The 27,050-nt window shown below is 43.0% G+C and overlaps 1 protein-coding gene across 2 annotated transcripts in view; it reads left to right on the top strand.

Moving 5' to 3' along the window:
• The first annotated feature begins 14,248 nt into the window (after window positions 1–14,248).
• Window positions 14,249–27,050, top strand: part of Creb1 (cAMP responsive element binding protein 1) — a 62,779-nt gene continuing 49,977 nt past the window's right edge. Inside the window, exon 1 of one of the 2 annotated variants that reach the window (XM_059278857.1) lies at window positions 14,249–14,490. The gene's annotated coding sequence lies outside the window, so the exon portion shown is untranslated. The remainder of the gene's footprint in view (window positions 14,491–27,050) is intronic. The other variant, XM_059278858.1, reaches the window with a different exon arrangement.

Below are 27,050 nucleotides of genomic sequence, written 5' to 3'. Positions count from 1 at the left end.
GAATCCTGTGCCCTCTCTCGGCCTCCACAGGCACCAGGCATACATACAGTGCATACACATACATGCAGGAAAAATACCCATATGCATAAATTATTATGTTGTTCTTTGTTGGTTTTTTTTTTTTTTTTTCAAGACAAGGTTTCTCTGTGTAGCCCTGACTATCCTGCAACTCCAGGCTGGCCTTGAACTCAAGAGATCCTCCTGTCTTTGCCTCCCAAGTACTGAGATTAAAGGCATGTGCCACCACTGCCCGGCCATAAAAATTACTTTAAAAATCTTTTTTAAAAAGATAATTTATAGCCGGGCGGTGGTGGCGCACACCTTTAATCCCAGCACTCAGGAGGCAGAGGCAGGCGGATCTCTGTGAGTTCGAGGCCAGCCTGGTCTCCAAAACGAGGTCCAGGAAAGGTGCAAAGCTACACAGAGAAACCCTGTCTCGAAAAACCAAAAAAAAAAAAAAATCCCATAATTTATAGCTGCAAGTTCTAAACTCAGATCTTAATTCTCAAACTCACAGTTTGATCTCACACAAGTCCATTAAGTATTTTCATTATATAGCAGAGGAAATTGAAGCCCAAAGACAGACATTGGCAGTGAGATCACAACATGACAATCCAATAGCTAGAAGGCAGCCTAAAGGAAAAACAGCTTCACTATTTCTAAAAGGATGGCCCAGTCTAGACACAGAAAATGTGTAACATACGGGTTATGATTGCAGATACTCTACAGAAGTACCCCGTCAAATCATTCGAAAGAATTTGCTGAACTCTTCCTACATGCTAACACCATGCTAGGCATGAAGGATATGATGAACAAGGCATGAATAAGATATGATGTCTGCCCACACAGAGGTTAGAGTTACTACACATGAAACAATCAGTAAAAAGCAACTGTGGCAGGGGCTTTGATGGGAATAGAGTTCAGGCACCTAAGCCAAAGTAAACTGCCTGTTGGCAGGGGGCCAGGGGAAGGATTTTAGGTAGGGGCCTCACTGTCACCGACACCTCTCAGAACTCAGCTAAAGAGCAAGGGCTCCTGCAGGCAAGATGGAGGAAGAACTTGGGACAAGAGTCTGGAGCATTCTGTTTCTTTGCTCGGGTCTCTTGGAGGTCTTTTATCTGATTCTGGTGTCAAGCAGGGAAATAGCAACAGGGCTCACTCGAGAAGACAGTGTTTCTGTTGCTATGGTTCCTCCAAGTCTTGGGATTACTTTGCTTGCTTTTCAAAGCAAGCTCCCCTTCCCCCATCCCTGCCGCAGCTAACAGGCAGGACTTGGAGCACAGAGTGAAGTGCATAGACGGACGAACTGCCACTCGCCAACTCTAAGGACCCAGACATATTTTCCCTATGACTTCTGGTCCCTCATCTGTAAAGTATTCCCAATATCAATATTTTCTCTCACTGCGCTGTTATGACGAATAAATTAGATAATGCATTTAAAAGTGTCCGGAGCAGTGGCTGCCACAAAGGAAACATTCAGTAACTCTTTGTTACTATTATTGTTTTGAATTGCCAATGACTGGCCTTTCAAAAATTTTTCAAGAAGGATAATGGACCCTTTGAGTTTACTTAAGGCATTGTTTTCAGTTGCAGAAACAGTGGAGAACAGCAACAGCACACTACCATCTGGTACCTGAAATAATAATGCAAAGCAACCAGAATCTTGCTGATCGCTTCGGCAATTCTGACTCTGAGACCTGGGAAATCCAAAAGGCTTCAGTGAGGTCCCATCTTTCACATTTTATGGGACAGAAACAAAGCTGCTAAATACAACCAGCTGTGTCGAAACCAGGTCCTCAAGAAAGTGACACCTTAGTGGAACCAACAGGATTCTGGCTGCAATGCAGAATGTACAGACGCACCTAAGCATGGTCCATCTGAGGGACACTTGCTGTGTGCACCAAATGGCCAGAAGGTTAAAACTAGAATCTCAATTGCATTCATTCAACAAATATTTGATTAATCAGCTATGTCCCCGTCACTCTTTTAGATAGGAAAGATAAAGTAGGGGTTGTGGGGTAGTGCCTGTCCTGGAGAATGCAAACAATAAAAAATAATTGAATCAACACATAGAATACCAGAAAGCAATGGTACTATGAAAGAAAAGAAAGCAAGTGTGGCGTAGCTATTGAAACATAGCCTCCCAGAGCAGGAGAGAGGCTCATGAGACTCAAGACAAGGCTTGAGAAACTCAAAAATCCTGAGAGCCACAAGGCTGCTCCCCAAGGTTATATAAGCAGCCAATACGTATGGGGGAGGTGCCTGAACTTGCTCCAGGGACTCGGCTTTCCTGAGCCAGCCACGAGAGAGACTTCTTACCTCTACCAAATCCTCAACCTGAAAGGGTTGAGATACTGTCTCCACTCACCTTATATTCCTGTCTCCACCTCCCTAGTGCTGGGATTAAAGGTGTGAACCACCACCCTGGCCTGGCTCTGTTTCTCTTTTAGACAGATACAATCTCATGTAGCCCAGGGCAGCCTTGAACTCCTATCTTCCTGCTTTCCCCTCCCAAGTGCTGGGATTAAAGGTGTATGCCACCACTGCCTGGCCTCCAGCAGCTAGCTCTGCCCTCTGGTCTTCAGGCAAGCTTTGTTTGTTAGAGTACCAAAAAAAAAAAAAAAAAAAAAAATCACCACAGAAATCTCTCTCTCTCTCTCTCTCTCTCTCTCTCTCTCTCTCTCTCTCTCTCTCTCTCTCGCTCACTCATCTGCCCTCAGTGCTCTTATCAGGGATGATTAGATGTCTGTTCACATTTTTCCAGGAAAAGTCACATAACAGTGGGAAAAGAGAGATAAGGACAGAAAGGTGGAGGTGGAGTTGAGCTGGGAGTAAGCAGTGGAGCAAGAATGACCTCCCTAGAGACTGTAAGAGCAAGAGTCTCAGGTAGAGTACAAGTTGGTCCCAAAACCTGAGAATAAAGAGAGAATATTTTAATGAACAGCTAACAGATCTAGCCACGGTCAAAAATATAAACAGAAATGCCCACAAAACATGATGATGCCCTTACTGGATGGACAGCCAAGGGACATGCACAATGTGTGTGTGTGTGTGTGTGTGTGTGTGTGTGTGCGCGCGCGCGCGCGCGCGTGCGCGCGCACATGCACCCATTGGTTTAGCCAGTAATATGCTCGAGAATTAGCCAGTCTTAATAAAAAATGCCTCAGTCTCTGTCCATTCTGCCACAGTACTCAGAAAAGGCCGCTGGACCACACACTCAGCAGTATCTCTCTTGGGATCGCTTCTACTCAGGAGTCTTTCTTGCTTTTCCTTAGTAAACCCAATTTCACTTTGCTGTGTCTCACGTCAGTGAGAGACAACAAACTCAGGAACCACTGGCTCAGGGTGAATCTGTTGACCATTGGCCATCTGGTTCCTTAGTTCTCGGGGCTATGCCCACCAGCACTCAGAAAGGTGGTAGTGGCGCATGCCTTTAATCCCAGCATTCAGGAAGCAGAGAGGCAGGCAGATCTCTGAGTTCGAGGTCAGCCTAGTCTACAGAGCAAGTTCCAGGACAGGATCCAAAGTTACAGAGAAACCCTGTCTTGAAAAACCAAAAAAAAGCCGGGCGGTGGTGGCGCACGCCTTTAATCCCAGCACTCGGGAGGCAGAGCCAGGCGGATCTCTGTGAGTTCAAGGCCAGCCTGGTCTCCAAAGCGAGTTCCAGGAAAGGCGCAAAGCTACACAGAGAAACCCTGTCTCGAAAAACCACAAAAAAAAAAAAAAAAAAAAAAAAATGGTTTCTGTAGACTCATAGGTTTGAATGCTTGGTCACCAGGAAGTGGCACTATTAGGAGGTGTGGTCTTGTTGAAGTGGGTGTGGCTTTGTTGGAGGAAGTGTGTCATTTGGGGGTGGACTTTGAGGTTTCAGAAGCCTAAGCCAGGCCCAGTGTTTCTCTCTCTTCCTGCTTCCTGCATCTTCTCCAGCACCTTGTCTGCCTGCACACCACCATGCCCCACCATGACAATAAGGGACCAAACCTCTGAACCTGTAAGCCATCCCCAAATTCAACGTTTTCCATTATAAGAGTTGCCATGATCATGGTGTCTCTTCACAGCAATAGAAACCCTAACTAAGATAAACGGTGAATCTGAGTAGCTGGTATAGGTGTCATGTGGATGGGGGCATTTAAGAAGCAAGGAACTGGCTGAGCAAAGCCGTCAGAGCAGAAACAAGGGCATGTGCAAAGTCTAGAGGAGAGACCTAGGAGAGTTACCAGGCCTTTACCGCCAAATGGAGGTTGGCTGGGCAATAAGAGCAAGAAGTAAAATGAGGAGATAATAAGGTCTTAAAGGATCAAATGTAAGACTGTTGGCTCTTACTCTGGATATAGAGGGGAGCTGCTAGAAACTTTTAAAAAGTCACGGTATAATGTGTAAGTGCTTTACATTTATTTATTAATAACAGGGGAATGTCAGGTACCCAGGCAGAAGTCAGAGCACAACTTTGGAGAGTTGTTTTGCTCCACCCACATTTACACGGTTTCTGAGGATCAAACCCAGGCAGCCAGGCTTCTAAAGCAATTTACCTTTAGGAGTTATCTTGCCAGCACATGCTTTTGTTTTAACATAACCGTCCTGGCTGCTATGTTGAGGACAGAACGTAAGTTCAGGCTGGCTAGTAAATCTGTGTCATATGTAACCGTGGCCTGGAGCCGCAGGCTTTCAGAAGAGATGGTCATCTATTCTGAAGAGAGAACAGGATTTGGTCATGAACTGTATGAGGATATGGAAGAGTGGTTGAGGTGGTAGAGATGAGACTCAGTGGTAGAGCATTTGCCTAGCATGTGTGAAGCCCTGAAAAACAAAACAGCTGCTGAATTCACCCCAGCAGTCAACTGTTGGACTCGCTGTTAACTGAGATAGTGAAGGTTACAAGTAGAAAAGATCTTGAGGGAAAGTGTCAGCCAGGAATTTAGCTTAGGATATAAAAAAACAGATAGGACTGTTAAACATCCTGGCAGAGGTATTAAAGAAGTGGAACTAAGTCTGGAGGGAGCTCATGAATTGAAGTCATGAGATCGAGAGCACTCAGGGAGTGTAGAAAGAGATGGGGAGCGGTTCAAGGGCAGAGTCTTGGGACATACTCCAATAGGAATTGGTCAATATGCGAGGAAGGTTAAGAACAGTAGCACAGGAATGAACCAGGAGAGTGAAGTGTCTTTGTGAGCTATGCAAAGAAAACATTCAAGGAGGGGCAATTAAGAAACTGTGACACTTATGACTGATAGGTCAAGACAGATATGGGAACTGGCCATGGGGTTCCGTACCACGGAGAGCAGTTTCAGTAGGAACACTGGGCGTGAAGCTGGTTGAGGATTTAACTCCAGAAAAAGGAACTGGGACAACAAATTCACTATAAAGAATAGAAAAATGGTACTGGAGCTGTAAGGGGAGGTGGATGTCGAGGGCTTTTGATTCTCTGGGGGTTTTAACTCTAATTCTCATTCATCATCTCCCATCCTCTCTCTGAGTCTCTCTGTCTCTCTCTGCCTCTGTCTCTATCTGTCTCTGTCTCTGTCTGTCTCTCTCTCCCTCTTTCTCCCTCCCTCCCCCATCTCTCTATCTCTCTCTCTCTCTCTCATAAACTGATTTTTAAGACACAACATATGAATTAACGTGGGCAAGTGTAACTGGTAAATAGATCAGGAATAGTCATGAGTACATCAGTGATTTCTGTTTTTAGAAAGTCAAAATCACAGATGCCTTAGTCAGCATTTATAACATTTCCTTCTTGTGCTGATTTCCACTATGAATAGTCTCAAGCATCCATCTACACTGCTGGGAAAGAAGTAATGAATGGACCAGATGTTTGAAATGGCTGGGTAGGGCACACCTCCCAGAGAAACTCTAACCATCCATTCATTCTTTCATTCACGAAACAGTGTTGATGTGGGGATGTTAAGTTCAGTCCCCAGTGCAGGGGGGAAAATATTGAACATCTATTATGTACCAGTGACTAGTGAGGCAAGTTCAATGAAAGAAACTTTGCTGTAGTGATATTTTGTATATGCTCTAACAAATAAAGCTTGTCTGAAGATCAGAGGGCAGAGCTAGCTACAGAGTTAGCCACAGAAGCCAGGCAGTGGTGACACACACCTTTAATCCCAGTTCTTGGGAGTTTACATATCTTTAATCCCAGCACTAGAAAGGTTGAGAAAGGAAGTGATATGGCTGGGAGGAGAAAGGAATATAAGGCGGGAGGAGACAGGAGTTCGTTGCCCTTTCGGTGAGGACTAGGACATTCAGTCCGAGGATTCGTGGAGACAGGCTCTTCCCCTTTTGGCTAAGGAGCTGGTGAGGTGAGAAGTGGCTGTGGCTTGTTTCCTTTGATCTTTAAGCACTTACCCCAATATCTGACTCTAGGTTTTTATTAAGACCAATTAGGAGTCATGCAACACTTTGCCTTCAAAGAGCTTATGGAGCAATAAGAACAAGTGAGTGAACGTGTAATTAGGATGCTTTAATGGATAAAGATATACATGTATGTGGTAGTTTGAATGAGAATGACTCCCAGAGCCCCATGTTTGGCTGCTTTATCCCTAGTTGGTGGAACTGTTTAGGAAGGATTAGAAGATGGCCTTATTGGAGGAGGTGTCTCACTGGGTGGGCTTTGAGATTTGAAAAGCCCATACCATTCCCAGTTAGCTTGTCTCTCTCTCTCTCTCTCTCTCTCTCTCTCTCTCTCTCTCTCTCTCTGCCTTATAGTTGTTGTCTCAACATGTACGTTCTCTGTGGTGGTTTGAATAAGAATAGACCTCGTAGGCTCATATATTTAAATGCTTAGTTATAAGGGAGTGGCAGTATTTGAAAAGAACTAGGAGGTGTGGCCTTGTTGGAGGAAGTATGTCGCTGGGGGTGGGCTTTGAGGTTTAAAAGCCCAAGCCAGGCCCAGTGTCTTTCTTCCTTCTGCCTGCAGATCTGAATGAAGAATTTTCAGCTTCTTCTCTAGTACCATGCCTGCCTGCATGTCACCATGCTCTCCATCATGATAATAATAGTCCAAACCTCTGAAACTGTAAGCAAGCCCCAATTAAACTCTTTCTTTGATTAGAGTTGCTGTGGTCATGGTGTCTCTTCACAGCAATAGAACAGTGACTAAGACTCTCAGCTACTGCTCCAACATCATGCCTGCCTGCCTGCTGCCATGTTCTTCATCATGATGGGTCATGGACTCTACTGGTCTCCAGAACTATGAGCCTCAAATTAAATACTTTCTCTTATAAGTTGCCTTAGTCATGGTGTCTCTTAATAGCAATAAAAAGGTAACTAAGGCATTGTACATATAAGAGGCAACAGTGAATTATGTGATTTACTATTCAGTAGTAAAGACATTTGGGCCATTTATGGTATTGAGGCTCTTAAAGAAAAATGTTTAGGATTTCAATTGTCATACTAAGTCTTAAGGAAACCATAATAAATAAATAAATATCTCTTACATACTTCATTTCATTTTGATTGTGGAGTAACTAAGAAAATAAACCTAGACTCAAAACAGACAAGTTGCAAATTCGTTTGACAACGTATAGAGTACTTGTTATGTCAGGGAACGGTTCCAGATATTGGCCTTTAGAATTTTAACTGGGGACTACTCACCATTAAACATAAAACTTAGTAAATTAAAAGTGTGTTTGATGTCACATCCCATGAGAGAGAGAGAGACAGAGAGAGACAGAGAGAGAGAGACAGAGAGAGAGAGACAGAGAGAGACAGAGAGAGAGAGGAAACAAGGCAAAGAGATTCCAGAAAACTGATGTGAGGGCACATGGGGTGTCAAGTTGCAATTTTAATTTGTATGAGAAAGTAAGAACCTCAGACCTCCTCAGTGGAAAGATCTGAAGGATAGAACAGTGTTGGCTCTTTGAAAAACAGACCTTTTGAGTAACCGAACAGCCCAAGGTGCCAAAAGCAGGAAGTAAGGGATGGCATGACAGGTTTCTTAAGATGCTTTGTAACAATCCAGTAAAGAGTGAAGGTTAGTATGGACCAGGCTCACTTGTACTAGAGAGTCAGTCTGGAGATAGATTTTTCAGGTACCAATGAGGTTCCCTGCTGGAATAGATGTGGGATAAAAAAGGACTCTATGAATCAGGCCAACATTTTAACTTCACTAATTAAGATGGGAAAGGTTAAAGTTGTCTGACAGGAACCAAACCATCCATTTTGGATGGATTGAATGTGAAGTCTGGTAGTCATTTGTTCCACCTTACAATGTCATAGCCTTGCTTGTGGCTCTCTAGGGCCTTTGACTACTTACTGTACTACTGCTCCTGGACAACTGACCCCAGGCTTTAGACCCAACAGCACTCTGCCCTGTGCCCAGGTGACACATCTTTAGAGAGCTGAACATCCACACAATATGGAAGTATGTGTGCGTTACTGAGATGCAGGGAGAGTGGCGTAAGCAAGCCTTTGACTGAAACTTGACCTCTCCTTTCCTCCTGTTTCCTGAGATTCTGCTCTCTAAGAAAATAGTACAGATACTTTTGCCTCAGGTCTGCCTTCTGAAAGAGCATGAGCTAAGACAACATCTAAGTGGATACGTGGGGAGGAAGCTGTTTAAATGAGTCTCAGTTTGGGAGAGTGATTTAGGACCATGAAAATTTGTGTATTGTGAATTAGATACTAGTAGACATTACGGTCAATGGAGACTATCACGATACTGGTTGAAAGCACAAAGGAATGAACAAAAACAGACAATTTGAAGATTTTGGTCCCTGGGAGAGCAGAGACAATCAGATCTATTCACGGCTGTCACTCCGATTTCTAGAAAAGTGCATGGCACAAAGCTGGTGCTCACCAGAAAATCTTAGGTTGAATGAAGTAGATCACTGGAGCCTTGGGGTTAGATAGGAAAGGAAGTCAAGTCATGAGAAGTAATGAACCTCCATAAGCAGGTTCAAGGAACTTGCACCCTGTGACGGTGAAAAGTAGGTCTAACAGTAGAAGCCAGAGAGGAAATAACAGAAAAAGGAAGCTGTGGTTAGAGAACAGCTCTCCAGCACACTTTCTGCTTGAAGCCTTTCACAGATGTCTCATGGGACGCCCCCCACCTGGGCCTCTTTGAAGATAACTGCATCTTTGACTGTGGCCGACTTCCATCTCTTTCTGCACCCCCAGGATGGACCCTACCTTCCAATAGAGACTGGATTTGAAAATAATGGAGGTGACTTCAAGTCCCAGAAACACCAACTGTGTGTTTGAAAGTTTGGCATTCCTGGTTTATATCTCCGGTGCACAGACTTAAGCTAAAGCGGAGTGTACATTACAAGGCTGGGTTTCAAAGTGAGATTATGCCCAAGTACAGCCAAATAACTTGCGTTGAATGAATGGATACGAATGAGCAAAGTTACGTGGGTGAAGAGGCCACTGGATAGAAAGCATGACTTAAGTCCCACTGGTCTGGTAGTCTGATTCGGGTGTAAACGACAAAACAGGCCTGCTGTTTGAACGCACTTTAGAATTGGCAAATGTGGGGGAAAAAAAATAAGGTCTAAATGAAGGTCGGTGTGAATGAAAGGGAAAAGAGAACACAAAAATAAGTTTAAATGTTTGGCAGGTGTCTTAGCACACTTTCCATTGCTGCTGTAAACACTGCCCCAAACCAACTTGGAGCAGAAGAGTTTATTCAGCTTACAACGCCCAGGTCATAGTTCAGCTAAGAGAAGGCAGGGTAGGACTTCAGGGCAGGAACTGAAGCAGAGGCCACAGAGGAATGTTGCTTAATGGCTTGCTCTCCATGGCTTGTTCAGGTTCCTTTTTTTTTTTTTTTTTTTTTTTTTTCTTCGAGACAGGGTTTCTCTGTTTAGCTTTGCACCTTTCCTGGATCTCGCTCTGTAGACCAGGTTGGCCCCGAACTCACAAAAAGATCCACCTGCCTCTGCCTCCCAAGTGCTGGGATTAAGGGTGTGCGCCACCACCGCCCGGCTTTCAGGTATCTTTTTTTATACACTCCAGGGCCACTTGAGCAAGGTTGGAACTATCTACAGTGCCCCTCCCCCTATTCAGTCATTAATCAAGAAAATGTCCCATAGACTTGCCTGTACGCCATTCTGATGGAGCCATTTTCTAAGCTGAAGTTCCCTCTTTCCAGATGATCCTAGCTTGTGTCAAGTTGACAATAATAATGATGATGATGATGAGCACAGAGGGGAATATATGACATGGATAAACAATTCTAAGATGTTAGTATCATACATAAGGACAGAGTAAGAAAAAGAGCAGGACGATAGCAAACCCAGTTTTAAAAACGCATTTGACATAAGGACAGTGATCCAAATAAAACTAGTAGTAGCCAACATTTTTATGAATTCAAGATGTGTGAAACACTGCTCCTAGTACACTTCACATTTATTTCCTCATTTCATCACAACAGCATTATGAGGCAGGTGTTATTCTCCTTGTTTTACACAGTGGGATACTGAGTCACAAGAGTAAGCCATTTGCCCAGAGTCCTTAGCTAAGTGGCTGAGCTAGTACAATGAATGAAATCTTTGTGCTCCTGCTGACATCCCATCCACCAACATGTCGGTGGAGCTTTTGGAGGTAAATGGGTCATGATAGCGGAGCCTCTATGAATGTGGTTCCTACTTGGCTTCTCTGTGGTTGTGCTAAAGTGCTGAGCCAAAGCAGTTTGGGCAGGGAAGGGTTTATTCCATCTTACAGCTCCCAGCCTATCACCATCAAGGGGAGCTAAGGCAGGAAGCTGGAGGGTGAGTCGGAAGCAGGGACAATGCTGGAATGCTGCATACTGGCTTGCTCTGCATGACTTGCCCAGCTTGCCTTCTTCTACCACCTAGGACCATCTGCCCAGGGGTGGCACCAACCACAGTGGGCTGTCCCGCCCACACCAGTCATTAAATAAAAATATGCCCCAAGAACATGCCCACAGACCAGTCGGATGGAGGTAATTCCTCAACTGAGATTCTCTCTTCCTGGGTGTGTCTAGGTTTGTGTTGTTGGTAAAAAAACTAACCAGGATATATCCTTAAAGATTTATTTAGTGTATCTTTGGCTGCATACATGTATGTATGTGCACCACGTGGTGCCCATGGAGACTAGAAGAGAGTGAAGAGTGGATGAAGTCCTGAGTGAATGTGTGTTGTTGACATGAGCACGGCCATGTCAAGGACACCAAAGCCCCATGGGAACAGCAAGGCTTTCCCTTTGTTCCAAGTATGGATATTCATTGATGAAAGACTGTCCTTTAGCTTAGGCCAGAACATGCATAAAGTACCTACCGCAGCTCCCTCATCCCCAGGCCTGCAGCCTCAGACTGCTCCCCTGCTGGCCTCCTCTTTTGTGTTACATATAATGAACATGCTGTTTCCTGGCTGTTGGTGGTGCCTCTCCATCCAAGTGCAAGGCCTAGCCCATCCCAGCTTTACGTTACTTGTGCCTGCCAGTTCTTCATTCCCTGTTGTTCCACACAGGTCAACTCTAAAGCCATGCAGGTTAACGTAGAAGATGGCAACAGATACCCAAGAACTGGAGTTACAGGCTGCTGCAGGCTGCCATGTGGGTGCTGGCAATAAACCCGGTTCCTCTGCAAGTGCACTTAACCGCTGACCCATCTTTCCACCCAGTCAGTACCCTTAAAAAAGGAACCCGAAAGTTCTTGACCGCTTTTTCACATTGGGAGGCTGCAAGGAGAAAATGGCCATTTGCACCCCAGAAAAGATAAGTTCAGAGCCTGGCCATCCTGGTAGTCTGCTCTCAGACTTCCAGATTCCAGAATTGGAAGAAACTTGTTTGTAAACCACTAAATCTAAACGCTTTTTACAACAACTCAAATTCACTAAGAATAGGATTTGACCCCAAAGATGTTATAAAAAAAAAAAAAAAAAAAAAAAAAAGATCTGGAACCACACAGAAATCCAGTTTGTTCAATAAATATTTAATGAGCACTGCTATATTCTAGATATCACGTTGCTAGGGATGGGGAGGAAGAAAAGCAGGCAGTAAAAAGACAGAGGGAATCCTGCCCTGTACACACATTACAAGGAAAATGGACAAATAAATGACAGCTATGACAAACCAGAAAAGAAAGTGACAGATTACAACTTGATAAAAGTATTCTGGGGGAAGGGGATGGCAAGCGCAACCCCCGAGGTCAGAGCCTGCCCTAGAAGGGAAAGGCAAAGCAGAGCCTGAGAAACAGAGACTAGTTAACATGGCTGGAGAACAGAGAGTAAAGAAGGCAGCTGGAGAAGGTGGGAGAGACAAGTCCGGATAACGGAGCTTTAGCCGGTGTATACTAAGCAAAATGAAAGCACGGAAGGGCTTTGGGAAGGACAGTGACCTGACTGGATCTGTGTCCTTACAGTTCATTTGGCAGCAGAGTGGTAAACAGACTGGAGTGAGGCAAGAGCAATTTTGGAGAACTGGGACAGTGGCCACTGCAGGACTACAGGCAAGACAGAAAGGCAGCTTAGCGGGGAGAGTGGCGGCAAAGGAATGGATGACGTGGCGACAGAGGTCATACACCCACATCTTCAGGAAGCAGACAATCCAGGCGACCCTAACTCGAATCGGGAGTGTGCTAGGTTTCTAGAGTATCTGAATGGTTGTCCCGACCCTTTACTGAGCTAAGGACCGTGGGAGGGAGGTTAGGAAGGACTGTTGAGGAGAGCTGACATATTCTGGCCATCCATCCATGTGGACCTGAAGCAGAGGCTGCTGCAAAAATGAATTTAGAGTTCCGGGGCAAGGCTTAAATGAGGACTGGAGCTCCGAGAGAGGGCGTCGCAGAAGAGGATGAATCCACCGAGGAGAGAGACTCTCGGAGCTCAGGGCTCAGATGATTCCAGCCCAGGGAGAAGCTAGTTGTTGAAGAGTTGGAGTAAGGGGAAAACTGGCAGGAGAAGAGCCAAGAAAGTATCTGGAAGACACCCAACAAGGTCAAATGCTGGGGTGGTCTTCTAAAAGGAAGACTGAAAACTAGATAGACAGGAAGAATGTGACTATTCAGAGCCACTGCAAATGGAGAGGGATAGTAAGGGACAGGCGGAGCGCTGAGAGGGACTGAGGGAGGAAGCTTTTTTTACATTATTTATTGGCCACATATACTACTACTGTGTACTATAATATAAGTGCTGAGGTCAAAGGGCAACTTATGGGCGTGGGTTCTCTCCTCCTGCCATGTGGGTTCAGGCAAGTAATCCCAGATTAACAGGCTGGGTTAGGTGGCAAGGGTCTTTATCCATCTCACCGGTCCCAGGAGAATATTTTCAAAGAAAGGAAGAGGCATTAGCACGTTTACAGTTCTGGTTAGAACCAAAAGGAAAACCAAGATACTCTTCAGTGCAATGTCCCTGGGAAAGCAGGAAGGGGTAGGACACAGAACGGAGACAAACTCAGTGTTAGAAAATGTCAATAAGGGCCAGAGTCCAGTAGGAAAAAATTATAGGGAGAAGACTGAGAGGTTCAACAAAGAGGGGTGGAGAGCTGGTGCTGAGGGGTAACCTCAGAGAGCAGCTGCCCTGGCTGGCTACGGAAGTCACACTCTGTCAAGTTCCAGGGGTGCAAAGGATGGAAGCCGCGCCACCGCGCCGCGGCTGCATGCCACCGCTGCAGAAATGGCTGAGAAAAGGCAACACAGGATGTTGCCTGAAAAAGAAAAAAAGAAAAAAAGAAAAAAAAAAAGCAGGCAGGTAGGGTGAGAGTCTATTTCGAGTGTTAACAGCCGCATCGGCCAGAGCAGATCACTTCTCCAGCCTCAGAGGGAGGACAACGTCCCCCAGGGCTTTGGCTGTACGCGCAGCAAAGCTGAACCTCACGCGCTACGTGTTCCGTAGCTTTCATCCCTGCAAAGAACCAGCTCGGCCCGCTGCAGACCGTTCTCTGCAGATTCCCCTGGCCAGTGGCCGGTATCTGCTTGCCCTTCTAGCGCCGCCCGGGCGGCTCCGGGCTCTTGCGGCATGTCAAAGTTCCCGGGCGGTCTGCATCCGCCGCAGGATCAGACCGCGCGCGGGGGTTTCCATCAAGTCCCCGCCACCCCGGGAATCCCCCCCATCTGGCCACACACAAACCCCGCTTCCTCCAAATTTCCTCAGCCGGCGTTTGAAGCCTCCGCACGCCGCACTGAGGTTTGGACCCGCTCCTCCAGAGCCGGTCTCAGCCCGCCTACACCTGCCTGCCACCATCCGAGTCCTTCGCGGCTCCCGGAAGAGGCCGAAGGCCTTCGGCAGGTTCCGCCGCCAGCGCGTGGGGGCGGGGCCTGTCGAGCGACTCCCGGCCGAGCTCGGCTGTTTCCGTGAGTGGCCGCTGCGCACTCGGCACTGGGCGGCGCTGGCTGGCTCCCTGGCTGCGGCTCCTCAGTCGGCGGCGGCTGCTGCTGCCTGTGGCCCGGGCGGCTGGGAGAAGCGGAGTGTTGGTGAGTGACGCGGCGGAGGTGTAGTTTGACGCGGTGTGTTACGTGGGGGAGAGAATAAAACTCCAGCGAGATCCGGGCCGCGAACGAAAGCAGTGACGGAGGAGCTTGTACCACCGGTAAGAGGAGCAGGAGGAGGAGGCAGGAGCCCGAGAGAGCCGGGGGGACGGAGGGGGGCCGGGGAGGCGCCGGACACCCGCGCTCGGGGCCTTCCCCTCGCAGGAGGGGCCGCGGTAAAGATGGAGCCTCCGCCCGAGCCCCACAACACCGCCGCCGCTCGCAGCGAACAAAGAATAATGGCGGCGGACTGGAGCCAGCGGCGGCCGGGCGGCAGCGACTCTGCCTTGCAGCCAGCGGCGGCGCTCATGGCGGGGGGCGGCCGGGGCGGGGTGCGAGCGGGCGGGCGGGCGGGCGGGCGGACGGGCGGACGGGCGGGCAAGCAAGCAGCCGGCCGGCCGGCCGCGGCAAGCTGGCGCCCGCGTTCCCGCCGCCGCCGCCACCGCCGGGCCAGGCGCGGAGCCGGAGCCGGAGCGGAGTGCAGCCGCCCCGGGGGAGGCCGCCCGCCCGCCCGCCTGCCTGCTTGCTTGCTTGCTCGCCCGCCCGCCCGCCCGCTCTTTCGCTCGTTCGCCCCGGCTGTGCCGGGCTGGCCGCCCGGGCCGCCGCCTGGGTGCCCGTGGGGGGTGGAGGAGAAGGAGGAGGAGGAGGAGGAGGAGGAAGAAGAAGAAGGCGACAGTTGAGGGCAGAGGAGGTGAAGGTGCTCTCCCTGCCGCCTTCGCGGCGGTGCGGGCTCGGCGAGCGGACGAGGAGCCGCAGCAGCGTCCGACCTGCTTTTCCTCTCCGCTCTTTGTGCAATAAAGTTCGAAACCCAAGGTTTTCTCTGGTGCTGTATTTCATTCTTGCCCCTCTCCCCCTGCTCCCACGCGGTTGGAGAAAATGCTGTTTTCTGCCCTCGGCTGCTCTAAGGGGGGATTTTTGACTATGTCCCTCACCCCTCGGTTTTGAAGATGAAGAATAAAAAAAAAAAAAAAAAGACAACTAACTACTCAGTAGTCATGGAAATGCATTCTTTTGGGAAGGAAAGGGGTGCTAAGAAAACATATTTGTAATAACTTTTTACAGAAACTGTTGGGATCTTGTAAAAGGGAAGCTGGGGTTTGAAAACGGTTTCGGTTTTAACTCTTCAATAAGATAATAATCACTTGAAGTCAATCATTCTGAAACCCGTCTTAGAAACGAATATTAGCTGAGGTACTTTTTGTTTTATATCATTGGGGGGAGGCAGTCTTGCCAAGGTTTTTTGAGTCATCGGATCTCCCCTTAATCTTGCTCACTCACTACCATGTTTCTCACACACTTCTGCCTAAACTTTAATAGAAGATTGATAGAATTCCCACTCTAAAAATAGTCATTGAAACGGCCCATTATTTATGTATTATGCAGCAGGTAATCCCAGTCTGAGGTTGGTGACAATTTAAGCCAGCGGAGGTTGTGGTGTTCCTTTCCTTCACCTACAATGTTGGCAAACGGGACTGTCAAAAAGTCATCGACACATTAAATATTGAAAGATTTTCAAAGAGCATTGCAGTATGACCTATTTAAACCTGCCGTATTTTCTCAAAAGTTACAGTTTGATTCTAGTCTCAGTTTGCATCCCCTCTGCCTTCTAAAGGTTTAGCAGAAGATACTTTGGGGCCATCTATTAAAATCTTGTGCACCTAGTGATCATTTCCCAACTTAAAAGCAAAGCCTCAAATCATTATTTTTGCTGTTTTGAAAGGTGCACAGTTTGTTTTTAAAACAACCAGTTACTCTACAATTGAATTGTGACTGATGCATACAAGGGTTTTGGTTAGGAATAAACATTGATTGACAATAGAATCACTGTTTGTTTTTCCTGTGTGTCAGTAAGAACTCTGAAACTTTGTTGCATTGCTAGTCTTTAGCACTCAGCAATTTGCCATTGTCAAGAAAATTAAGATGCAATAGAGATAATGTTTCCATAGGATTGAGAAGACAGTTTTATTTCCACCCAGTGAAATTTTATACATGGTGATAATAGTAAAATAGTTTTTCCCAGAGATTTTCTACAAGCCAGTAGAGATGATATATGAAGATGAATTTTTCCCTTCTGAGAATAAAATTTTTTTTCCTGATGAGTCCTTTCTTCAGTCTTGACCAAAAGATATTTTAAATTTTATTTATGGAGAATCAGACTGATTCTCAGCAATTGCAAGTAAAACTTGGAACACTTTTTGTCTACATTAATTTTCAAGCATTCACCTAGAACCTGGCACTAAATTGTAATTCTCTCAGGGGCCAGTAAAAATTACAGCTGTGTTTGTTTCTCTCCCCTTCCTTCTTCCTCGCTTTTATTTATCTATTTATTTATGGATGGACCTGTGCATTTAGAAAGCCAATGAATTATTTGAAAGAATTTATCTAGTGGATACTAAATGAACATTTCTTTTGGAATTTGAAACTAGTGTTAATCACTTTTGAACAAAATTTCAAATACTCAAGAGCCCTAAGAAACAGAAACCTGATACATAAATTTCCTTTTTCCACTTTCAGAAACTCATTTATCAGCTCTAAATTAGGAGAAGTTTTAATTTTCTTAGAAAAGTAGCAGTGTCTCTCCTAAGGCACTTGTTTTTGTTGGTTGTGGGTAGTTGTATTTTTTTTAGTTGTATTTTTTTTTTTTAGTCTTACCTTCTATACCTTGTTTTTAAACAGCAGAGAACATTGTTTACTTGTGACAGTGCTTACGCTACATTGTTTACTTGTGACAATAATTTCGCTATGTCACTGAAAAGTAAAATGTTAATAATTCTATAAACAGGTAGATTGGCAGATACCGCCATATAAAGTTTCCAGTTACACATTCATGTAACCATCTTTCTTGCTGTGTTACTTCAGCACTGGCTTCTGTATTTTGAATAGTTAGAGCTCAAGTCTGAGCTTAAGACTATAGCAGATAATATCAGAAAGTAGATAATTACAGCAGTTAGTTCTTTGTGCATGTGTGAACTTGACTATACTGTTGTAACACTTGACTACAGTCCATGGTGATTTGAATGTTCAACACTTCCTGTGACAGACAGTGCCGTGAAAGAGCATCTATCTGGTTTGGAAACATGACAAGTCTGCTTTGAATCCTAGCATTGCCAGTCTTCACATGCCTGCAACTGGGAATTTTGTGACCAAGGGAAAGTGTCTACTTTGTCTGCCTTAGCTTCCTCATTTGTACAATTAGAAGAATAGCGTGTACTTCTGGTGTTTTTAGATAAATAGAAAGTACTTTTTTTTTTCCCTAATGTGGGCCTGCAGCAAATTATAACTGTTCATCTTAGCTTTAATTTTCCTACCTTTGAGGCCTTCTTACAGGTGTCTTAATCTCTCCAGATTTACTGTGTTTAATACACTAGGCCAGGCCGGGCAGTGGTGGCGCACGCCTTTAATCCCAGCACTTGGGAGGCAGAGGCAGGTGGATGTCTGTGAGTTTGAGGCCAGCCTGGTCTACAGAGTGAGATCCACGAAAGGTGCAAAGCTACACAGGGAAACCCTGTCTCGAAAACAAACAAACAAACAAATAAAACAGAAAAACAAACAAACAAAATACACTAGGCCAGAAAAGTCCCTCAAATCCATTGAGGAATTTCACTGTCTTGACTCTCAAGGAACTGTTGGGAGCAGTTATTTATCATTAGAAAACAATCAAAGGAAAAAGAACATTCTTGGTGAAGTAAAAAGAAGTCCCTCCTCCCCCCCATTTTTGTATTTTCAGTTTTGTTTTTTAAATTAATTATTCAGATGGTTATAGTACAAAACATAAAGTATAACAAAATATTTGCCTCTATTCTCTTATCCACTGTTGCCCACGTGTCTTCAGAAACACTATCCATATACAAGTAAATATGTATTTGTATCTCCCACTTTATACAAATAATAGCACACAATACAGACTGTCTTAAACTCTGTTCTCCCTTACCTGTCTGTCCCTCTGACACTTGTTTCCCAGGCTAATTATAATAGCTTAGCAGTTGATTTGTATAAGCGCACAAAGGCCTTTTATAAAGATCTTTACGTATATATGTGTATGGTTGATTGTATGAATGGGCACTGTGCATGTTCAGAAACCTGAGATGGTCAGAAGAGAACATTGGCTCAATCCCCTGGAACTGGAGTTGCAGGCACTTGTGAGCCATCATGTGGATGTTGGAACCCAACCTGGGTCCTCTCCAAGAGCAGTAAATGCTCTTAACCACTCGGGCCATCTCTCCAGCCTGGACCTTTTTTAAACAGCATTTTTTATATGGATATGCTTAAATCTATTAACCTTTTAGTGAACTGATTCTAGGACATGACCTTTTAAATTGTAATGCCACCATGCTTGGTAGTAGTACCAAGCATGGATCTCTGAATTCAAGGCCAGCCTGGTCTACAAGTCAAGTAAGTTCTAGCCAGGGCTACCTAGTGAAACTTGGTCTCAAACAAATAAACAGAAACTTATTTAAGCAAGAATCATTTGAGTGAAAAATAATGGGGTAGTTTGTGAAAGGAAGTTGACATTTAAACTGCCTTAGTTTTAGCTGCTTTAGTTAAAAGACTAAGATGGCTCTAGGGACAAGCAAGATGTGTAGGAAGTTAACTCAAAAGGTGAGGTTAGTCTGACTTGAACTTTGCTTCATTACCATCCTGAACTTTCTATTATTATTTTGACCAAAAAAGTATCAGCAGTTTTCTCTATTGATAAAATAAGAGTGTTTCATTTAGTCTAGTGTTTTGTTTTGTTTGGAAGGGAGGATGGTTCTTTTCTTTCTATTCATTTTGGTTGTTTGAGAGAGGGTCTTATTGTGTAGTCTAAACTTTTCTAGAACTCATTATGTAGCCCAGGTTGGCTTCAGACTTGAAATCATTCAGCTTTAGCTTTTTGTAGCCTTTGGGTACCGGGATTATAATACTCTGATGGGTTTTTTGTATTTTTATTATTATTATTATTTAGTGTAACTAATCAGTAAGTTTTGTATTTCTTGCTTAAATAGAAGTGAATAGCTTGACTCACGTCTGTCTCCTGACATTCACACTGTACTATTTTTTTTGAAAGCCCCTAGTCAGTCAGCTGGACTAAGTAAAATGCATTTCAACCCAAGCACAGAACAAATTTCAATAGCTCTTTGTTTCCTTTGCTCTTCAGAGCAGCATTAAGCTGTAGTGCATTTTATGTATACATGTGACAGATTTTCTAAACAGTGCATCCCACTTTTTTCTTTACTTACTAAAGCTGTCATGGTAGACTTAATTGTTTGTAGGTACAAGGGCTTAAATTGAGAATGAAAGTGTTGTGGCCATGCACGCTATAGTTTTATAAGACTTACTGTTGCTTGCAGGTTCTTAGTATTGTAAAATATTAACATGCTATTTTTACCTGCTGTATAATTAAGGTGTGCACAAAGCATTTGTACAGATTTGGTAAGAATGAAGGCAGATGACTTGTGAGTATTTGCAAGCTATCAGTAAGGTAAATGTTTTCTCAATGTGTTTGAGTTGTTTCCTGGTGTGGAATCAGAGCTCACTGATGTACAACAAGCTGATAATGTGAAAATAGCTATTTTGTTACGTTCTTCCTCCAGTGTAATCTTTTCTTGTCTTGTCTTGTCTTTTTTTTTTTTTTTTTTTGAGACAGGGTTCCTCTGGGTAGCCCTGGCTGTCCTGAAACTTGTACTGTAGACCAGGCTGGCCTTGAATTCTGCTTCCCAAATGTTGGGATTAAAGGCATGGCTGGCTTAGAATCATTGTGGTTTTTTTTTGTTTTTTGTTTTTTTGGTTTTTCGAGACAGGGTTTCTCTGTGTAGCTTTGCACTTGTCCTGGAACTCACTTGGTAGCCCAGGCTGGCCTTGAACTCACAGAGATCCGCCTGGCTCTGCCTCCCGAGTGCTGGGATTAAAGGCGTGCGCCGCCACTGCCCGGCTAGAATCATTGTTTTAAACTAAGTATAAACTTATTACATCTATAAATGTGGATTTTTGAAATAAAACTTTGAATAAGGGCAGCCATTTAGTTTTTTTCCAACATTCAAAATTCAATTCTTCCCTTAATTTGTGCACACTCTTATCTCAAGTTATGGTTTTGTTTGTCTTATGTTCTCCTCGTTTCTTAATTCTTCCAGACAAATCCATTGAAAAATATATTTTATTATATTTTGCCCAGATTTTTTATTATCTATTGGATTACTAAAGAAAAAAAAATTAATGTCTTTCATATTCTCATTCACTTTTAACAGATAAATATAAAGTGGTAACTCCCCTAATACTATTTTATTTATTCGAACATTAGACATTCTAGTCATGAAACATTTTCCAGAACTACTAAGTACTTAATTCCTGAGGCTGTTTACATAAATCTCCAAACAGTAGTTAAAACTGGCCATATAACTCCTTGAGAGCACTTGCCTATCATGAACAAGGGCTTGATCTAAATAACTTGAAGCAAGGTTTGGGGAGGTGGTAATCTAGGAGATTGACAGAGAATTTTTTTCTGACAGGAGAAAAGATTGATCCTTAGTTGAAGAATAGTAAGTTGAGTGGGAAGATAAAATAGCTAAGTAATGACCTTGATGCAGAAATAAAGGGTGGATCCGAAAGTTAACTAATGTCAGCAGTGATGGAAGGTTTCCTTCCCAAATGCTAATGGATCTTCTTTGAAACTAGGATTTGTTCAATCAGTTTTAGTTGTATCCTAATAAGCTGATTATTTGCATGTGAGATTCTGGTTGCAATTATGATATAGATGTAACAAACACTGTTTAATTTAGCCAGGATATAATAAAAACATTTTTGAAAAATTTATCCCCTGCTTGTTTTAGCAATTGACAGGAAGAAGCTTGGAGGCGTCTTATTTTCATCACTAAAGTGATATTATTGCTTATTTGGAAGCATTTATATTCTTCTTAGGGTTTTTTCTTTTCTTGTGATTTGTTTGTTTGTTTTGAGACAAAAGTCTCCCTTGTGGCTTGGCTGGCCAGGAACTCACTTTGTGGACCAGGTTGGCCTTGGATCTCAGGATCTACCTACCTCCACCTCCTGTGCTGAGTGCTGGGATTAAAGGCATGCCCCACCACCAACAGCTGTTGTTACTCTTGAAGGGGTATCATTGTCTTGAATCAGTAGAAGCCTTATAGTTTGCTGCAAATAATAATAGTAATATTCTGCTGTTACGTGTTGCTGTTTATCAGCCTAATTTGTTCATGGAACATTTGGTGGAATAATCACAAGAAAATGTATTCAAGTAGTTAAGAAAATAATTCCCAGTTATGAAGTGAAGGTTTAGGTGCTGTAAGTAGAGTATCCATATGTGTCTCCTGCCCACAAAGAACTTGCAGTACATCCTGGAGGGGTGCTGATGCAAGGACTCTTGCTCACTGCTGTCCTGAAGAGCTATGGAGTTTAGAAGAGAAGAAAATTCATGTGGCAAGTCTTGGTGGGCAGGCAGCATTCAGATGGAATATTGAAGAATCTGTAGAAGTAGGCAGCAAAATACACTACAAAATGAGGACAGTGAAGTTCAGTGAATTTGATATATGTACACATTGGTGAAGAGAGTGTTAGATTAACCGGAGATTGACATAATAAGGAATCCTGAATATGAAGCACAAATTTAAGTTTTTGTAAGAAGCAAGATACACACACACACACACACACACACACACACACACATATACATACATACATACATACATACATACATACATACATACAGCTGGAAAACACAATGAATTATTTTAAAATGTAGATTTCTTGACCTCTAGTGTATTGTAAAGGACATCATAGCTTCTCTATCAGCTTTATGAAGTGTTACTGCTATGTATAATTCACCTGTTTGGCAGATACAGTTCAGTGGTTTGTAATGTGACCAAAGTATGCATCTGTTACCATAGTCAGCCCTGGAACATACTCATTACTTCAGATAGAAACCATCACCCCCTAAGCTCCCTGCATAGCAGCCCTAGACAACTGCTAATCTGCTTTGTGCTCTATAAATGACCTGTTTTGGACATTTCATATGGATAAAATCATACAATGTATTCTTAATCATGATGAGCTTCTTACCATATTATTTTCAAAGTTCATTCATATAATATGTATCAGTATTAATTTTTGTTACCAAATAATAGTCTATATTTACTCATTATTTACTCATTAGTTCATGGACACTTTTTGACTAAATGATACTAATGTAGACATTTTCATTTACTTTGCATAGATGTCCAGGAAAGTGTTGAACTGTGTGTTAACCCTGTTGTAGCTGTTTGAGGAACTGCCAGGTTGTTTTCTAAAGTCACTGCATGTATTTTACATTCCAGCCAGCAGTGTATGAGGTCTTGGTGTTTCCATGTCCTCATTAACACTTGTTACTCTAGTTTCCCATTGTGTCTGTTCTTGTGGGTGCCAAGAAAGCTATGCCATATGGTTTTAATTTTTATTTCCCTAATGATATCAGACATTTTTTCAAACATGTTTATTGGTCCTTTATATATCTTTGAGAAGTATCTATTTAGATCCTTTGCCTGTTTTTAAATTGAATTATCATTCTGGGTATAAGTGCCTTACCAGTTACATAATTTACATTTTTCTCTCTCCTATCGATTGTCATTTCATTTTCTTTTTTTTTCTTTGTTTTTTTCTTTGTTTTGTTTTGTTTTGTTTTCCAGACAGTGTCTCACTATATAGCTCTGGCTGTCCTAGAACTCACTATGCAGACCATGCTGGCCTCAGTCTTACAGATGCCCATCTGCCTCTGCCTCCCAAGTGCTGGGATTAGAGGTGTGTGCCACTACACCCTGCTCCATCATTTTTTTAAAAATTATTTTTATGTATTTATATTTTATGCATGAGTGCTCTACATGCATGTAGACCTGCACGCCAGAAGAGGGCATCATATTCTGTTATAGTTGTGAGCCACCATGTGGTTGCTGGGAATTGAACTCAGGACCTCTGTATGAGCCATCTCTTGAGCCCCATCCATCACTTTCTTGATATTATTATTTAAGGCATGAATAGTTTCATTTTTATTTCTAGTTCATCAGTTCTTTTCTTTTTTGCTTGTGCCTTCGGAATCTTTTTTGTGGGGGAAGGGGTCATTTTTTCGAGACAGGATTTTTCTGTGTAAAAGCTCTGACCATCCTGGAACTCACTTTGTAGACCATGCTGGCCTCAAACTTACAGAGATTTGCCTGTCTCTGCCTCCAAAGTGCTGGGATTAAAGATTTCCGCCACCACTGCCTAGCTGAATCTTTTTCGTTTCCTTTTTTTTTTTAATGTCACATTTTCCAAATAAGTCTGAAAGCCTAGCAAACAATACCACTGTAGTGAAAAACAATTGAAGTCTCTAATGTATGTGGAGCTGTATCCTACTTCCTGCTCTTCTCCATTAATCTGTGTCCATAGCCTTTTTTGAAGTGACTGATGAAAGAAAATGAAAATGAAGAGCGAAGAAGTGACAGTTTTGAGCATAACGTAGTCATTGGCTACTTTTTGAGTGAATTTATGGTGTTAGTGTGGATGCCGTGTATTATACATTATTCTAGTTGGGAAATTCCGTTTTAAACTTACACATGAGGTGAGTGATAGTGCGCTCGTTTTCTTTTAGACTGAACTGGCCCTTTGGAATGTAAATGATGGACTCACTGTCATAGGAAAGCATTTGTTTTTTGTAGCATTTTCTCTCTGTGAAAAAGTTTTCAAGGCTCTTGTTTTATTAATAACTGCTAAAGTTTGTCTCTAAGAAGTATCAGTTTTAGTTTATAAATTGATCACTTGGAGGAAATATTCTAGCGTAGGTCATGGAAAAATGAATTAATTTCATTATGTTTTCAGTTATATCTGTATCAGTGGAGAGATTACAATACGTGCCAGGTCATGTACCCCCCCCCCCCCCAATTTCTCATATCCCAGTCATCATTTCCAGATAGAAGTGTGTGGTTTTAAATAGCTTATTAAATAGTAGTATTTGTTAGAGGGAATATTTATAGGGAGATAGATCATAAGTTTACTATATACTTGCCTCCTTTGATATAATATTTCATCTCTAAATTGTAAGCTCTTTGAGAAAATGTTCTTGTGTGTTTTAATCCATTGCCTTTCTGGTTTTTAGCAGAACATCCACTGTACAGGAAGCACAGAACACCCCCACCCCACTTCCACCCTCACACAACTCTGGCAGGGTTTTTCTGTGGAGCCCTGACTGCCCTGGAACTAACTCAGAGATCCACCTGCTTCTGCCATGCATGTGCACGCGCGCGCGCGCGCGCGCGCGCGCACACACACACACACACACACACACACACACACTCTCAAGTGCTGAGATTAAAGGTGTGTACCACCAGGCCTGGTTTAATTGCAGATTTTTTTTTTAACCTAAAGAGGAAATTTATTTTTTGTGGCATTAAAAAAGTGTTTTGTACTTTGAGTTTTCATTAATTCTGATGGTTTACATAGTATTATCTTCCTCTGAAACCTAAGAATGGTATTGAAATTGTGTTAATCAAAATGACTTTTTGAGAAATCAATATCATGATAATAAAAACATATGTCTACCTGGAAGGTTAGACTTGATGTTGATTACTTCAAGACTAAAGATAAAAATACTGAACCATGTCTTACTTTAATAGTGAATGCATGTCATTATATATGTGTCCAGATTCACAGTGTGTTACACCAGTAATAAACCCTAATGTAAAAAAATAAGTAAATAAAATAAAAATAAAAATGTGTGCCATTGTTTGCATGCCATTTGTCAGCTTTTTAGAATATCCATGTCTTTTAAATATAGTCTACTATATCTTTGGGTTTTGTTGTTGTTTTTTTTCACTTGTTGACTGACTGGTAGGCAACATATAATTATGATTCGCATATTTCATTAGTCTGTAGAATTTCAATGTTTACTATACATACAGTTTTCCACTTTTATAATATTAATGGCTGTGAGGATAGCCCTGCAACCTATAAATTCCTTACAGACCTCTCAGCATCTGTAGTTGTCTGTGAGGTTAGAGCTAAAGCCAGAATGTGTGTCTTATGACCCCTGCCCTAGCATGCAGCCTCACCTCGGGGAGCTGAGTTTTCACTGTTCTGTATCTGACATGTAAACATTTCACCAAGGGTAGCATTTCAAGACTTAGTTCAAAATAACTAAGATGCTGTTTAAACTACGTTAAAATACGTGGACATTCAGTGTCCATTGAATGTAGTGATCTCACACAGTCACTTAGGTTTTGCTAACCACATCAAATAGAATACTAAATATTTAACTTCAGGTCATCACTTTGGGATCCTTACAGTTTGGGAATTGGACTAGTTTATAGAGCAGAACTTAAAATTTAAAGACAGTTTCACTCTCCTTCAATGTGAAAACTACTTTTGTAAAAGTAACTGCTTTTTGAAGGTGTTTAGTCCTTTTTTTTTTTATTTTATTATTTTTTTTTTAAGAAACAAGCTTCCAGGTCCATTTTGTAGCACTTTACATGTAGACATTGCCTAGGGTGTCAGCTTTTTGAAAGGCTCAGTGTAAAAAGCTGTATGAGGTGAGTGTTTGCAAAGAAAGTTCACTGGGAAGAGGCGGGCTAAACATGTTGCCATGCGAGGCCAGGCTGAGTGGGTAAAGGTGCTTGCTGCCAGGCCTGATGACCCGAGTTCAGTAGCAGGGACCTACTAACAGAAGGTGAGAACCCCCACAGAGTGCCCTCTGACTACCGTACTTGTGCATGCACATGGTAAATAAATGTTTGTTCTTTAAAGGCACTAATACCATCATTAAAAATGTTACTGTTCAAATGCTGCACAGTTGCAGTTGCTTGCCAGGCAACACTATCTCCTGGTGACCAGATAGCAGAAAGCTTGTTCTCAGAGCCCTGTGGAGTCTCACCTGAAAGAAAACAAGGCATGTGAATGTTGCCTATAGTTGAAAAAGAAGATAAGAAACTTGGATTTCTCAGCTTTCTTGTTAAAAGAACTGTATACTTGATACTCATAAATGACTGCCATAAGTCGCACAGTGTTTACACAAATCACATAACACTTTCCCAATTCACTCTTGCTGAATGCTTGCTTTGAGAACTGCCTTTTCTTAAGCTATACTACATGTTCAACTTTTTAAAACTGGCTTTCCAATAGCATGGTAATTACAAAACTGCAGTAAACCATAAAATACTGAAATTAAAATTTCTCTGAGTTAAGCAAATAAATCCAACTTTATTAAGTAATATTGCAGTGTGTTGCTATTTTCTGTCTCCATTTGGAGTGGTGGTTAGGTTATACTGGTGTTTACTGTTGGTACAGATTGTCTATGAAAGTATGAAAACTAAAGCCTTTCTAGAATTTATTCAAGTATTTACTTATTTATAAGGGGTGTGTGTGTGTGTGTGTGTGTGTGTGTGTGTGTGTGAGAGAGAGAGAGAGAGAGAGAGAGAGAGAGAGAGAGAGAGAGAGAGAGAGAGCGCGACCGAGCATGAGAGCATGAGAGCATAACACACGTGTTTGGGTACCTGCAGCATCAAGAAGAGTGTGTCTCATTTCCTAGAACAAGAGTGACAAGCAATTGTAAACCACATGGTGTCCTGGGACCTAACTCTGATCGAGGAAGAGTAAGCAAACACTTTTAACTGATAAACTCTCTCTCCAGCCC

This window comes from Peromyscus eremicus, chromosome 13, assembly GCF_949786415.1.
Source record: "Peromyscus eremicus chromosome 13, PerEre_H2_v1, whole genome shotgun sequence".
Taxonomy (NCBI): domain Eukaryota; kingdom Metazoa; phylum Chordata; class Mammalia; order Rodentia; family Cricetidae; genus Peromyscus; species Peromyscus eremicus.
The sequence above is the reverse complement of the archived record's forward strand: the minus strand, read 5'-3'. Positions and strand labels throughout refer to the sequence as shown.